At 41.4% G+C, this 14,228-nt stretch overlaps 1 pseudogene; it reads left to right on the top strand.

The window, feature by feature from the left end:
• Nucleotides 1-3,462: 3,462 nt before the first annotated feature.
• LOC117707248 (NADPH-dependent 3-keto-steroid reductase Hsd3b5-like) lies at nt 3,463-13,283 on the top strand (annotated as a pseudogene).
• Nucleotides 13,284-14,228: the final 945 nt, after the last annotated feature.

Genomic DNA, 14,228 nt, shown 5'->3' with positions numbered 1-14,228 from the left:
GCGGTTTGGGAAACACCCTTACTAACGCAGGACTAGCGGCAGCTAATTTACAGAGGGCTGTTGTCCTTCTCCAAGGTCAGGGATGAGATAGGCCCGAACCATGGCCAGGGGGGCTGTTTGTGCTTATTCCACAGGTGAAAACAATTCAATTTGGGTCCCTACAAGGCTGGTGCAGATTGTGAAGAATGAAGCTAGATTGAAAGATTACGGTTCTGATTCTCCTGACACTGATGTCTGATTTGGCGATAAGTATACCACTGTGGGCCATAGTCAGATCTTGGCCTGTTCCCTTGCCAGTACATTCAAATGCTGAAGCACCTCCATTGTTTACAGCTATTGAGTGTTACTTGGTTGCCCCAGCCTCAGCCACACCCTCCAGCAGCCTGAGTTATACAACGCTACAAATTTTCCATTAAATTTTACACTTTGTTTTGTGGCAGCAAAACTTTACAGCATGAAGGTAATCTACTTGGTGTTGATTTGAGAGAAAATAGATTGCTTACATCGTTAAAGATTGGTTTTTTGATTTACCTATGTTTATAGAGAAAAGATACAACACGTGTCTTTTAAGGTTTACAGTTTAAATTTAAGGTTTAATGTTAAAGTCAAAACCGCACAATTCGCCGGGCGGTGGTGGCGCACACCTTTAATCCCAGCACTTGGGAGGCAGAGGCAGGCGGATTTCTGAGTTCGAGGCCAGCCTGGTCTACCGAGTGAGTTCCAAGACAGCCAAGGCTACACAGAGAAACTCTGTCTCGCAGCCTTGGAGCAAGGATCTCCCCCTGAAATTTGACTATCTAGGCTAAGAAAGTAGCCGATGACTGAGACCCTCAGTCGATGCACCCCAAGGGTTCAGCCCATTGCACTGGGACGATGAGAGGTCTAAGTCCAGCCAGCCCTTGCCTAAATAGCTGTGGTACCTGAATAGTAGGTTGACAGCCCTTGCACTCCTGGGAGCTATACTCCATTGCACAGGGATGGGTGTCAATTCCTCTTTACATCCCCTTAGCCCTTGCACCCAGAGGACTTGTTTCCATTGCACCTGGTAGAGTAAGGGAGAATCTTTGGGCTGTAAGCTTTTGATCGCTTATTCCCCCAAGATGGAGTTTGCTTGATCGGGCTTGAGTTCGAATCTTGATTGGTGCTGCGCTTAATAGGCAATAGGCTGTTCCATATTAATAATTTAAACAGGGAGAGATGTAGGAAGCCGTGGTCAGCGGTTATACATTCGCCATTCCAAGATGGCGCGGACATCGAGTCCTCTCCATTAGTAAACAATTAACTGCGCAGCTGCAAAGGCAGAAAGCCCGCCAAAGTCACTGGCCAATCCCGAGGCGTAATATTGGGTGATGAGTGAACAGCCAATCAGAAGTGAATACGTCACTCTAGGGTGTATTTAAGCTGTGCCTCTTCCTATCTTTGGCCTTCTGCGGTCTTTCACGTTTGCTGATACAAGTAAAGCCTCGCTGTGGTGATACCCGAATTCTGCCTCTCGTGTTTCTCTTCCACGGGCGAGGGGGGACACGGGAGGCGTGCGGAACATAGATTGATTGAATCAGTCACCTTGGAGACGAGTTTGAGTCAGAACTAGCCAGCCAGAGATCAAAAAGAACTAGGAAGGGGTGAGCTTACTCAGCAGCAAATTTCAGAAGGTGAACACATTCTAGGCCTCGATTAGATAGAACGGAGGTTAGTAACTTCCAGGACTAGGCCTGAGCAAGCACACTGAGGCAGTAAGCCTCAAAGACAACAATGACATTAGGCAAATAACAGATACTTTTACAATGCCAAGTTCTGCTCAAAATTCAAGCAGCAGTCAGACCCTCTTGGACCAAAGCAGCAATGACCTCTGAACGGGTTTACTGACAGGAGCTCTTCCCTCAGCAACTACGTTTGAACCCAGCACCCTGCAACAATGTCTTTGAAAGGACTCAGAGGTACTGTGTGGTTTTACACATGGAACCTAAAATCAAAAAGAAAGCAGTCTCCTGGGAATATCTCTTTTCAGATTAATTACAAAATGACCACAGAGTACTGCAAGCCCATAGCCAAGACCAATTTAAGGAGAAAAACGCAATGCATTTCCATTGACATCAGAAAAAAGACAAGCTTGCCCATGCTCTCCATACCTATTCAATATACTACTAGAAGTCTCAGTTTAAACAGTAGGACAACAGATGGAGATCAAGGGAATACATAGTGAAAAGGAAGAAGTCAAAATATCTTCATTTGCATATAATATAACAGGCTACCTAAGTGATATGCATAATTCCACTGGAAAACTACTAGAGTTGATAAATACTTAGAGCAAATATTAGAACAGAAAGTTATCTCACAAAAATAAGTAGCCTCCTAAATTCAAATGACAAATAGGCAGAGAAAAAAATTGGGAATGCAAAAGTCTTTACAAGAGTCTGAAATAATATAAAATATATTAGAGTAACTCTAACCAAGCAAGTAAAAGATTGTATAATAAAAACCTTAATGCACTGAAAAGGGTATCAGAAGATGGGAAGAACTTTCATGTAAATCAATGGCATGTTTGGAGGTTCTTGGTTTTATAGTACCAAGTCTGGGCTCTTCCTTGTTTTTTAAATTTGTATCTAATTATTTTTACTATATCTAATTTGTATAAATATTTTCTTCTGTTTTTACCCTATAGCTTCTCTCTCTCTCTCTCTCTCTCTCTCTCTCTCTCTCTCTCTCTCTCTCTCTCTCTCTCTCTCTCACCATCTGTGTGTGTGTGGTTATACACTTGACATAACCTAGAGTCATCCAGAAAGAGGAAACCTTTATTGGAGAATGGTCTTCATTGAACTATTAAGCATTGTCTTCATTATTAACTGATGAAGGAGGGTCCAGCCTCCTAAGCTTGTTCTTAGCTGAACAATTAGACATTCATAGAGGCTGGTACAACAAACAAGGGAGTAGAAGCCTTGTTCCCCTTTCTCTTTCCTCAGCCTGTGCATCTCTGCCTCTGTATCCTTTGTAATATCCTTCATAGGGAGCTGATAAATGTGATCTTGGGTTCCTGAAGTCAGAGCTCTGAAGCCAAAAGAACTAACCTATGCAGACAGAGTTTGTAGAACTCATAAATGTGAGAGGTTTCTCATAAGCACAGGTAAGACAACCCAGAGTTTGTAGTTGGCATCTAAGGTGAGAGGGATAACCTTGGAGCACAGTCTGGTGCAGTGTCTCGGTGACAAAGTGACCTAAGATAGAGATTATACATATGGTATCTGCTGCAAATGGTTTTGGTTTTTATTTTATTTTATTTTATTGTTTCATAGAAAACATCCCACAAGATTTGGAATCAGAGAACTGGTGTCTTCTGAGATAAATGTTTGAAATTAGCTTCAGGACTTTTTTTGTACTATGTAAATATAGTAAGAACTCTATGTCTCTGTACACATTGAACCACTCTTTCTAGCCCTTCACAGGACCACCTTCCTTCACGTCTGCCCCCTCCACTATCTGCTTTCTGTATTGACCATGCCTGGGTGGAGCTGCCTGGTGACAGGAGCAGGAGGGTTTCTGGGTCAGAGGACCATCAGGATATTGGTGCAAGAGGAAGAGCTGCAAGTCAGAGGCCTGTTCAGGACCTTCAGTCCAAACCACAAAGAGGAATTGTCCAGTAAGTGACAGAGAGCCCGGTAAACACAGACTGAATGTGGGGACAACTTGCTTGATAACCAAATTAAAAAACAGGTGGATACTTAAGACTTTCATAAAGAGTATTCACAGATTGCACAGCACAAAAGGCACTCCATAAATGGGAAAAAGTCCATAAATGGAAAAAGGTGGACTTATGTCTGATGCAGAACTGGAGAACATGGTCATGGGCAGGCACTGGGCCTAAAGGTCTCTCTCGTATTTAGATACTCAGGTCAGTTTTTTCCTTTGGTAGAAGCTCTTTATGTCCTAAATGGACCTGACCGGACTTGTTAATATTTGCAATGTTGTGCAATATTGTGTAATGCTAACAAAAGATTATTAAGCTAGAGACCTTACCAGTGGGTCTCTGCCTCTTGGATGTTCCTAATCTACTTCATAGATTATTTTTATTAAAGACTTGAGACAGACTGCAGTTCATAGCAGGAAGTGCTTATACTATTACAGTACATTTATGAAGACTGTAAGGAAGGGGCAAGCACTGGGTTTATATTGCAGGTTCCCAGTTGCTCCATTCTCTCATCCTTCTGTGGAGGTAGCTGTGGAAGGGCCTCAGCTCCTAGTGGGAGGCCATATGAATGCCACCTCTTCCTCCATACCCTACAGAGTTCATTTACTCCCATTGCTTGGATCCCACTCATCCGTGCCTTGGTTTTGTCAGGGTGAGTCTGGATCAAATCACCTATCAGACATCTTGTAGTTTGATTTTGATTGTCTCTCCTTCCCAAGATGAACCTAATCCTGGAGGTGATCTGACTAAGTCCTATGAAGAAGGAAGGTGATGGAGGCATGTCCTAGTTACTTTGTTGTTGTTGTTGTTGTTGTTGTTGTTGTTGTTGTTGTTGCTGGGATAAAACCATGTGACCAAGGAAGTGATTATTGGAGACTTTCAGTTTCAGAGAGTTACAGCCTATAATCATCATGTCAGGGATGATGGCAGCAGGCAGATGGGTATGGCACTGGGGCAGTAGCTGAGAGCTCATATCTAGATCCACAACCACAAAGCAGAATAATACAAGTCTTTAGAATCCTTATAGGCCACCTACAATGTCACACTTCCTCCAAAAAGGCCACACCTCCTAACCTTTCCAGCAATGTACAACCAAGTATTCAGAAATATGAACCTTCTCAGCCATTCTCATTCAAACAAGTCACTCTCCAAACTCTTTTAGATACATTTGAGGTTTAGAAATATTGGTTCTCTGTCCATGTTTGCCTGGATTTCATTGTCAAGCATAATTTCATCTATTTGTTTAAATGATTAGTATCTCAAGATAATGAGCCAATATTGTTGTGTTAAAACCAATAGTCTTCAGTTTTGAGAATCAATGGTTTCAATTTTTTAAAAGAACACACACACACATGTACACCCCAAAATAAATAGATGGATAAATAAATAAATAAATAAATACCCAGGAGAACGAATAAAATTGCAGTTTTGGGTAGTTTAGAGCTAAAAAAACATATTTTTATGCAATTCTATTTTTCTCCTAAGGGAATTAGAAAAATACCAACTTAGCTACTTTTGAAGCATATACTAATACTAGATTTATAACTGACAACCTATACTGAAATTTATCATATTTCTAGAAATTTTATATTTCTTAGAACATATAAAATACATATTTGAAAAAAAAGATATAATATATATGTTCTTTGGACTTGCAGGACCTTCTGAACTCCCAGAGTCAGTAGTAAATCAAAATGATTTAAGGGCTGCAGAGATAGGTCTGTGGGGAAGAGCATGGGATGTTCTACCACAAGATCTGGGTTCATTTCCCAGCATGCATATGGCAGCTAATAACTCTATGTAACTCCAGTTCCAGGGTACCTGACACCCTCACACAGACATACATGCAGGCAATACATAAATGCACATAACATAAAATAGGTAAAGCATTTTTTTTAAAACTCAAAGAATTTAGTTTTTAGTTGGAAAATACAGAAAACTTTAACATATTTGGTGAACAGTACAAAACAACACACAACAAAATAAAAGCACAAAGCACAAAAGATGTCTGAATCGAGATTGAACTCCTGTACCAGAGGTGACAGGAAAGTGTCACAGTCCTCCACTAAGATCAGATGTAAGAAAACTTGATATGTTTTGGGGTTTTTTCCCCAGTACTGAGGATTGAACTTAAAGCCTTTTTATTACTGGGTAAACTCCCAGTTTGAACATGGAGAATCAAAGGCCTGAATAAGGGGGCCAGTATTCTGTGATATCTGTTCAGTGTCTACAAATCAACACTGTTTGATCTCATATGCATCTGTTTTATCAATTGAAGTTGTTTCCACAACCACCAAGACCAAAACTGTGACAATCCATAGGAGGCAAACCAGTCAGCTCAAGAGGACTAAGTAGCTGTTGTTGGTTCACGTTTCTGCTTCCTGACTCAACTAGTTTAACTTTGGTATATTTAAACACAGAAAAATTTGGTGAAACATTCCTGGTAATAATTAACTCAACCCTGTGTTCACAATAAAGCTTACATAAACCTCCTTGAGGTTATGAACAAAGTAAGCTTAAAAAAAATCAGACATTACTACACCAAAACACTTTGCAAAGACCATGGGATACCTTTCATAAAGATGGGTTCAATAGATTGATTAAGAAAAACAACCTTATGTTAAGAGTCTAGGGGAGGTTCCAATGTAGTTTCCAGCCACACAGACTTTACAAAGTTCAACAGGCTGAAATGCATATCCACTCCCAGCCTTATAGGCAGATAACTGGTTATGCATCCCTTCCCTTGAAGGTACAACTCTGTGCCTACATTTCAGTTTTCCCTAGTTCTTGTGCATGAGCACAAGGATGACTGTGCCTCCTACAGGAAGTGCTGTGCTTTTTGAAAGTTTTGCAGCTTTCTCAAGCCAAGTCCAAATGATTCTATCATTCTTCTCTCTCTCTCTCTCTCTCTCTCTCTCTCTCTCTCTCTCTCTCTCTCTCTCTCTCTCTCTCCTAATTTGGGAACATAATCATCTTTAGGGGAAACAAACAAACACGATTTCTCCCTTCTTCTAAACACATTTTCTTATTTTATATTTCTCCTTATAAATCCTTATTTCACATGTCAAAATTTCTTCCCATACTTGGTTTCACTTTGTTTCACACATCAAAGTGCCAAAATATATAAACCTTAAATTTCTGTCCAATGATTTACTATTTTAGCATCCTTAGAAATAACCTAAGCACTATCTCAAAACAAGCAAGAGAGAGAGAGAGAGAGAGAGAGAGAGAGAGAGAGAGAGAGAGAGAGAGAACATAAAGAATCTGTCTTAGTTGGGGGAACTTATTATTCCTGTGATGAAAGACCATGACCAAAAACAATGAGGGAAGGAAAGGATTTATTTGGTTTGAGCTTCCACATCATTCTTCAATAAGGATGGAAAGGAGGACAGGAACTCAAACAGGGCAGGAACCTGGGAGAAGGAGGTGATGCAGAGACCATGGAGGGACTCTGCTTACTGTCTTGCTCCCCATGGCTGCTTTCTTATAGAACACAGATGTAAACATCCATAGATGGCACTAGCCACAATGGAAAGTGCCCCCACCATGGGCTACTAGTGATGAAAGTTCTCTACAGGCTTGCCAACTGCTGGATTTTATGGAGGCATTTTTCTCAGTCGGCACTCCCTCCTCCCAGTAAGATTAAAGAATCCTCCTGGTATCCTTTTTCTGTCAGAGACTTCTTAATGGTGAAAACTCCTTATCCCGCCCCGACATGAAACCCTTAAACAAAGAGAACTGTCTCCTGATTCCTCAGACAAGGAGGCAACAATGATGAAAAGTGACTTCCCTAAATCTCACATCAAAAAAGGAGGTGTGGCAGTACCCTTTGTCCTTTTAAAGGAGGCTGAGTGTGAGCTTCTCCCTGGATCTATTTCTACTTCAGATTGCAGCATGACATCACCTCCATGACGTGGTAATCCACAACAACTGCCAAGTCCATGGTGCTTGGACAAGGTGGGAGATATGGCTCTACCACAAAGCACCAAAGATGGCCTGGTATCTTAGGACCAACAAAGAACTGAAGTGTGAAGCTAGTCTATTATACTCTATCTGGAAACTACATGCCATGTCACAGCTATCTTTTTGACCCAGTCTGTATAAAATTCAGCTCAAATGAAAGCAGAGGAAAGAACATACAGAAAGAAACTCTCATCATGGTACCTGCTCCCTTCCCACAAGGCTTTTCCCCATTATGGTGTTTTGAATAGAAATAGTCCCCATAGATTCATGTGTTTAAAATCTTGGTCATGAAGAGTTGCACTATTAGGAGGTATGGCCTTGCTAGTAGAAGTATATCACTGTAGGGCAGGATTGGAGTTCATAGATGCTCAAGCTATGCCCATTGTGGAAGGCAGTATCCTTCTGCTGCCTGGGGATCAAGATGTAAAACTCAACATCTTACCAGCACCATGTCTGCCTGCATGCTGCCATGATGATAATGGACAAACCCTCTGAAACTATGAACCAGCCCCAAATGAATGTTTCCCTTATGAGAGGTTCCCTGGTCATGGTGTCACTTCACTACAATAGAAACCTTAACTAAGACACCCATCCTTCTCTACTACAAGGCCTTCTTGGGGTTGCTGACAGGGAAAGGAGCCTAGAGTAGACAACTCTATGAAACCATCAGAGGTTTTCATCTGTCCAAAGAATTTCTCCAGCTCTGGATTTCTACTTCTCCCTCTATAAAACTATTCTTCAGTTGTGTTTTAAATTCAGTTGACCTGACTCTCACAAGAGTTGATCCCAGCCAGCCTTAAGATTAGAGTTCATGGAGAAGTGAGCATGGATTGGAAGGAGGCAGAGAGACAATAGAGCCTTCACTAGGCAGATGTGTGTCCTGACACATGTTCCTGAAGCTTTCTGTGGTTCCCCAACCTATACCAGGAACATCAGAATCTGAGGTATCATGAAATAGCTGGCAAAGGAAAGAGAAAATATAGAAAATCATCTGCAAAATGGGAAGCTGCAGCCAGTGTGGGGAGTGGTACAGGCTGCATGGACACATGTTAATTTTGTGAATTAATTTGGGTGACATTGTAATTGCTAGTATTGTCCAATAAGTATCAGAGGAACCCAAAAGAAATCCAGTGATACATCCATTGCTCCTGGATATGTGGTCTGGGTGAAGTTGCTTAATTTACAATGTATCAATCTGACAAGAAATACTCCCCTAAATCAATCTTTGGAGCCCATTCTGAGTTCTCTCACAGAGGTACCATTTTTTTCTCATTAATTCAGCTGTCTCTTCAGAAAGTTTCAAAACCTATTAGCTTTTGAAATTTCCATCTTTGTCTCTCCATGTTCTGGGTCCTCCTCACTGAAACTCTAGGGTACACAATCTCATTAGCCACCACCTCTACAGCTGCTTTAGTGAATGTAAGAGTTTTCCATAACTCTGTTTATACCCAAAGCACAGATGGCATCTTACTGCTCAAATGCATTTTCTACAAAGGGATGAGGTGTGTATAGATGCTTCCTCATTCTCTACAAATGCTACATTCTGATTTTTGAGCATTTATGCTTCTTTCTGTAGAAAAGCCTCCTCCACAGTGTCTTCTCACCATGACCGCCCTTAAAAACCTAGGTAACTGACACCTGTGTTAGGAAACTTCCATCTCATGCAAAAAGCTTCCCAAAGACCTGCTTTGTGTCCACAGAGCTGGAGACAATACTGAAGGGAGACATTCTGGATGCCCAGTGCCTGAGAAGAGCTTGCCAGGGCATCTCCGTTGTCATCCACACCGCTGCTGCTGTTGACATCCGTGGTGCCACTTCCAGAAAGACCATCCTAGATGTCAATCTGAAAGGTACAGTATCTGGGGAGATATGGAGCATGTTGAAAATGAAAATCAAAAACAGGTTTGGGAGGGAAGACCCTCTTTTGGAACATCTGGAGGAATAGTGGGATATCTGCTGTGCTCTGGGGTCAGGTGCATCTTCTTGGTTGCCAGGTGGTAGAAATCAGAACTCTTATCCTTGGTGGTTAGAAGAAAAAAAACCAAACTAAAATTGGAAGGAACAGTAGAAGAGAAAATTTATAAAGCCACATTCAATGTACTGCCATTGCCTGGAACATTCTCCTGCCTCTTCATAACAATGTGATTGGACTCCGTCTCCACATGCTTGATTTCCATTCACCCACTGCCACTATGGACCAGACCCTGACATTTCTTCTTTAGAGTACTTTTAAAGCTTCTCCATAACAGCCAGCCAGGAAGAAAGAACCAGTATGTGTTCCCTTAAGAGCAATGGCTTTCTAATTTCCATAAAATAATTCTCTTAGATCTGCATCACTCTACTCTTGAAGACTGATCTCAGGCAGAGCTCAGCAACTCTCCTCCTTAGATCCACATTCTTAAATGCTTAGTTGTAGTTTAAAAAACAACATGTTAAATCTGACTATTCCTCAACATCAGCAGTTTCACCCACCCTCCATGGCTGGCTAAAGCTGCCATCATTCCCTGGTTCCTGTGGCTAGCTTGTTAAGCTAACCAAACCAGTTTACCTGAAATATCTGGAGCTGCTGCTCCAATTCTCAGGCCATGCACCCCCAGTGTCTGGCCTGCAGAATGACAGCTATCAGTCATTCTGCTCCCCTTAGCCCCATGAAATGAAAACACTAGAGACTTATGTTATACCAGCCAGAGTTATAATGGTAAATCTCCAACCCCAAAATGCCCACACAAAGAACACATAGCTTGATAATATAATTATTAGTATATTTATAAGGTACACACTTATACCACTGCACTACTCTATCTTCCATCTATGAAATCCTTAGCTATTTGTGGCTCCTCCAAGCCATGTGAGGCTGCTCCATCTTCAACCTCATCTTCCTCCATCTTCTTCTCCCTCTGTCCTCCATCTTTTCCCTTCTTCTCCTCCTTTTCTCTCTTCGCTAAAACTTCCAGCTCTGCCTTTTCAAACTTCCACTGCCCAATCACAGGCTCTAGCTTTCTCTGACCAATTAAAACTTCACCTGTCATCACATGATGACATGATCTACTCCTTGTTGGTACACCCCTCTTGAGGGAGCAGAAAATATAAACAGCAATCTACAACATTTAATGGCTTTGAAAGTAGATTTCCAATCTACTTTATATTAAGGACTTTACTATATAAAATATCCACACTTACTCCTGACACCAGTTTTTATAGCACCAATATACTCCAAGGTCCTGCCTGCCATGTATCCTTGACATGACCTACAAATAACTAACTGCACTTCTTTTCTAAATCAATTATTTGGGGATGGCCAAAACCAATTCAAAAGCATTCTTTTTAGGTTTGTATTGCTACCTCTTTCTTCGTCAACTTTGATGCTATGAATAACCAGTTCTTAATGTCTATATTAATTCTTACTACATGAGAAAAATACACCAGCCTTTAATGTCTAATTATGAATATATAATGGTTCCCAGGTTAAGTGGTACTTTTCTGTAATCTTAGCACTCAGGACTCTGAACCACGACAATCATACCTTCCAGTCCAATCTGAACTACATACTAAGACTCTACATGAAAAATAAAATACAGTAAAATAAAAATATATATTGCCCATACACTGTGGGCAATACATCTAAGTGGGCATGCTGGAGATTCTGAACTACCACTGACAATGTGATAACTTGCATTTTTGGATTAAAGAAGCACTCACCTTTAATGAAATGAAATGTATGATACTTTGCTTCTATTTGGTGGGGGAGAATTTTTAAACATTTTGTTGTTGTTGTTTCTGGAGAGCAAAGCAAAGGCTCAATCACTGAGCAACATCCTGAAACTAATTTATTGATATCAGTTTTTAAAACACTTAAAGGTATACTTTTCCAGAATAAAAATCCAGGGAAGTACTTTCCAATGTAAAAAACTATTGGGTAGTTTTTGTCAGCTTGACATGTGGTAGTTACCTGGAAAGAGGGAACTTCAACTGAGAAATTGCTGCCATCAGATAGGCCTGTGTGTATTTCTGCAGGTTATGTTAATGATTGACATGGGATGGCCCACCCAATGTGGGAGATGTCAACACTGAATGGGAGGTCCTGGGTTATATGAGTAAGCAAGCTGAGCAGCCATGGGAAGCAAGCTAGGAAGTAGCATTGGTACATGGCTTCTTCCTTTGTTCCTGCAGTGATTTTCCTCTGTGATGTACTGTGATCTAGATGTGTGAGCCATACAAACGATTCAGTACCCAAGTTGCTTTGATCTTGGTGTTTATCAGAACAACACAATAGAAACAAGAAGAACAGCAACAAAAAACCCAGACAGTGGGAGAGCCTTGTGTAACATGGAGAAAGCTTAGATTTGTTTGATCCCTAGCACTGAAAATAAAAGTATATACCGACAGAAAGAGGGGCGGTTATAAATCAAAAACTTAAAAAGCCTTCATTTCTAGATTTAAATGTCACCTCTTTTAATTTTAGGGTTATTCCATGATCATAGAATGGTAGGTTTGAGTCCATATAAGGTGGGAATACACTTAGATCTGAAGGTAGGCATCCTTTCCACTGGAGTTAGAATGGAAACCAATCTAACCCCATTGCCACAGTGGGCCCTTTGTCTTATTTGATAACAGTAATGGTAAGCTTCCTATGAGCAGGTACTCAGCTCCTTTTGGATGCTTGTGTGGAAGCCAGCGTGCCAGTCTTCATCTACAGCAGCTCAATAATTGCGGCTGGACCAAACTCCTATAAGGAGATCATCATGAATGGCAGTGAGGAAGAGGATCATGAAAGCACATGGTCTGATCCATACCCATACAGCAAAAGGATGGCTGAGAAGGCAGTGCTGGCAGCCAATGGGAGCATCCTGAAAAATGGTGGCAGGTTGCATACTTGTGCCTTAAGACTCCCACTCATTTATGGGGAAGAAAACCAAGTCATTTCAACCACTGTAAATGCAGCACTCAAGAACAACAGCATAATTAAGAAATATGCCTCATTCTTCAGAGTCAGCCCAGTGTTTCTGAGCAATGCAGCCTGGTCACACATTGTGGCTGTCAGGGGCCTACTAGACCCCAAGAAGTCCCCAAGCATCCAAGTTTTATTACATCTCAGATGACACCCCTCACCAAAGTTTTGATGATTTAAATTATACCCTGAGCAAGGAGTGGGGTCTCCACCTTGATTCCAGTTGGAGCCTTCCTCTGCCCCTGCTCTACTGGCTTGCCTTCCTGCTGGAAACTGTGAGCTTCCTGCTACATCCAGTCTACAACTATAGGCCATGCTTTAACCGTTTCTTGGTAACAGTGCTAAATAGTGTGTTCACTGTTTCCTTCAAGAAAGCTCAGTGAGATCTGGGCTATGAGCCACTTGTCAGCTGGGAGGAAGCCAAGCAGAAAACCTCAAAGTGGATGGGGACACTGGTGGAGCAACACAGGAAGACACTGGACAAGAAGTATCAGTGATGGGTAGAGGGCAGGACATGGCCCTGAGTGTTACAGGTCCTCTAGCAAAGACAAAGGCACAACTCAGTTTCTTTGATACAGAAAAACTTAGAGTTTTAATCAAGTCAACAAAAGCCTTGCCAGTCACTAACCCAGCCACAAGCCTTCTTTCTGAAATACCTGCCCAGAGATACACAGAGAGCTGTGCCCCAACTCCCGGGTCCAAACTCCTCAGCACCTCTTTTACCTCAGAGCTCTTTCCATTATTTCCTCTTCCCATTCAAAGCATGTCTAGCCTTCAAATAATTCTGCTTGCTTTATGAAACCAATTGGAAGTAACAATAAATATTTGTCAATCGTTAAACTGTGGATTGTTTTTTTTCTGTAAACAAACGATTCTATGTCCCTTCTGTGTCCAAACAGGGCAATGCTGGGATCAGAAAGGGATCATGGATCTGAAGTGGACTGAGGGAAAATTGGGAACAGATGAAGATGTGAGACTATTTCCAACCTCTTGTCCTTTGAGTGTGCAATAAATGACTGGAATATTGAATTCTATTTTGTGTACTAGGAATCCTGACAGAAACAATGCTACATACAGAGTTACAATTTCTTCCAGAGATTCCCTCCCTGTTCCGTACAGGAGGGGGCACAATCTAAAAGAACATTCTCAGAGTTACACGTTTTCTCAGAGCTAAATCTTCATATGTCTTTTTGATGATTTTTGCTATAGACTTTTCATAAAAGTAGCACTGGTATGAGAAAGGTGGAGAGAAGTTAAGAATGTCCCTCTCCCTAGTCTAGACAGAAATGTAAATAAGGCCACTCGTCGTTACAAGCTACTGCCTGTTAGTTTTTCTTTGAAAAGCATAGAAAATGGGCCCTCAGATCCCATATTCTACAACCAGGTTCTGACAGGCCTAGTCATTAGAGGAAGACTTTGTGTAGATGCAGGGAACTTCCAGCAGTTTGTGGGATAGGGAGATCCTACCATTACAGAGCATAGTTGTATCAACTGTCTATAAAGGGATATTGGTTAAGAGACTTGGCATTGGGTTCCAGCCTGGCCTTATTGAGAGGGAAACTGTGCTATTGGGTTCTGAGGCTGGAACAATTTCAAGAATCTGTTTTTAAAATGTTTTTTCTTCTCACTTACTTT

This window comes from Arvicanthis niloticus, chromosome 4, assembly GCF_011762505.2.
Source record: "Arvicanthis niloticus isolate mArvNil1 chromosome 4, mArvNil1.pat.X, whole genome shotgun sequence".
In the NCBI taxonomy this organism is placed as follows: domain Eukaryota; kingdom Metazoa; phylum Chordata; class Mammalia; order Rodentia; family Muridae; genus Arvicanthis; species Arvicanthis niloticus.
This window is presented reverse-complemented; position numbering and strand designations above follow the sequence as displayed.